The following is a 2,915-nucleotide window of genomic DNA, read 5'->3' on the forward strand; positions in this document are numbered from 1 at the left end:
TCTCATTCTCACACACACACACACACTCTCTCTTCACTATCTTCTCACTCTCTCTCTCTCTCTCTTCTCTCTCTCACTCTCTATCATTACTCGCTCTCTCTCTCTTCTCTTTCACTATTCACTCTCTCTCTCTCTCACTCTCTTCTATCTTCACTCTCTCTCCTCTCTCTTCTTCTCTCTCACTCTCTATCAACTCTCTCTCTATCTCTCTCTCTCTCTCAATCTCTCTCTCTCTCATATCTCTCTCACCTCTCTCTCTCTCTTCTCTCTCCTCTCTCTCTTCTCTCCTCTATCTCTATCACTCTCTCTCTCTCTCTCTCTCACTCACTCACTCTCGCTCTCTTATATCACTATCTTATCTCCTCTCTCTCTCTTCTCTAACTCACTATCTCTCTCTCTCTATCTGCTCACTTATCTTCTCTATCTATCTTCTCTATCTCTCTCTCATCTCTCTCTCTCACTCTCTCTCTCTCTTCTCTCTCTCTCTCTTCACTCTCTCTCTCTCGCTCTCTAACTATCTCTTCTCTATTCTCTCTACTATCTCTCTCAACTATCACTCTCGCTCTCTCTCTCTCTCTCTCACTTTTCTCTCTCAATCTCTATTCTCTCTATCTATCTACTCCTCTCTCTCTCTCTCCTCTCTATTAACTCTCTCTTCTCTCCTCTCTCATTCTCTCACTTCTAGCTCTCTCACTCTCTCTCCTCTCTCTCTCTCTCACTTCTCTTCTCTCTCTCTTCACTAATCTCTCTCTCTCTCACTCTATCTCTCCACTCTCTCACTCTCTCTCTAAATTCTCTATCTCTATCTCTGCTATCTCTCTCTTCTCTCTCTCTCACTCTCTCTCTCTAAATTCTCTCTCTCTCTCTCTCTCTTCTCTATTCTAAACTTTCTCTCTTATCTTCTCTATCTCTCTCTCACCTCTCTCCTTATCTCTCTCTCTCTTTCTCTCTCCTCACATTTATTCCTTTCTCTCTCTTCTCTCATTCTCTCTCTCTCTCTCTCTACTCTCTCTCACTCTCTTATCTCTCTCTCATCTCTCTATCAACTCTCTCTCTCTCTCTCTCTCACTCTCACTCTCTCTCTCTCTCTCTCTTTTATATCTCTCTCACTCTCTATCTCTCTCTTCACTCACTCTCTCTCTCTCTCTAATCACTCGTCCTTCTCTATCTCTATTCACTAATCTCTCTATTATTCTCACTCTTTCTCTCTCTCTTCTAACTATCTCTATCTCTATTATCTCTTCTCCTCTCTCACTCACTCTATCTCTCTCTCTCTATCTCTCACTCTAATCTTCTCTCTCTTATATCTCACTCTCTCTATCTCTACTCTCGCTATCTACTCTTCTCTCTCTTCTCACTCTCTCTAAACTCTATCTCTCTTATCTCTCACTATCTCTCTCTATATTCCTCACTATTCTCTCCTCTCTATCTCTTACCACTCTCTCTCTCTCTCTGTCATTATCTATAACTCTCTCTCTCTCTATCTCTCTCTCTCACTCTATCTCTCTCTCCTCTCTAACTCTCTCTCACTATCTATCTCTCTCTCACTATCTATATCTCTACCTCTTCTGCTCTCTCTCTCACTCTCTATCTCTCTCATATCTTCTCCTCTCTCCTCGCTCTCTCTCTATAACTCTCTCTCTCTCTATCACTCTCTCTCTATCTCTCTCATCTTCTCGCTACTCTCAAACAAAACACAATCTCTTCTCTCTACTCTCATCTCTCTAACTCTATCTCTTACTCTCTATCTACTCTCTCGCACTCTTCTACTATATATCGTATCAATCTATCTAACTATATTTATATCTCTCATCTATGCTAAATCTCGATCTCTATATCACTTATCTATCACTCTCTCTCTCTCTCTCAATATCTCTCACTCTCTCTCTCTATCTCTTCTCTCTCTCCCTCTCTATATCTCCTCTTCTCTCTATCTCCACTCTCTTCACATCTGTCTCTCTCTCTCACTATATCTCTCTATCTCATCTACTCTATCATATCTATATCTTATCTCACTCTCGCTCTCTATCTGTCTCTCTCTCTCTAACTATATAACTACTATTCTCTAGAGCATTTATCTATCAAATAATCTCTCACTCTATATCTCTTATCACTCTCTATCTACATCTCTACTATATCTACTCTCTATCTCATCGATCTCACTTCTCTCTCACTATCTCTCTCTCTAACTATCTATAATATGCTCTCTCTCTCTCTAACTCTCTCTAAATCTATATCTCTCTCTCACTCTCTCTCTCTCTCTCTCACTCATCTCTCTCAACTCTTCTCTCACTCTCTCCTCTCTCTCGCTCTACTTCAATCTATCTCAACTCTCTCTCACTCTCTCTTCTCTCTCTCACTCTCTCTAACTATTCTCTATCTCCCTCACTCTCTCTCACTCTCCTCTTATCTCACCACCATCTCTCACTCACTTCTCTCTCTCTCTTATCAATATCTATCAACTCTCTCTCTCTCTCTCACTCTCTCTCTTACTACTCTCTATAATATCGCTATATCTCTCACTCTCTATCTCTCATATCTCTCACTCTCTCTCCCTCGCTCACTCCCTCTCACTCTCTCTCTCTGCTCACTCTCTCCACTCTCTCTGTCTCAATTACTCTATACTATCTCTATCTCATCTCTCTAAATATCTCTATCTCTCTCTCTCTAACTCTTCTATATCACTCCTCTCTCACTCTCTCTCTCTCTCTCACCCTCTCTCATATCTTCTATTCTCTCACTATCTCTCAATCTCTTCTCTCTCTCAATTCTCTCACTCTATCTATCTCTCTCTCTTCTCTAATCTCTCTCTCTCTTCTCACTCTCTCTCACTCTCTCTCCCTCTTACTCTCTCTCTCTCTCTCACTCTTCTCTCACTCTCTCTCTCTCTCTCTAACTCTCTTCATCTCTTACTC

This window comes from Penaeus japonicus, unplaced genomic scaffold (assembly GCF_977035675.1).
Source record: "Penaeus japonicus unplaced genomic scaffold, GWHDUDI00000001_assembly GWHDUDI00000004, whole genome shotgun sequence".
NCBI lineage: Eukaryota > Metazoa > Arthropoda > Malacostraca > Decapoda > Penaeidae > Penaeus > Penaeus japonicus.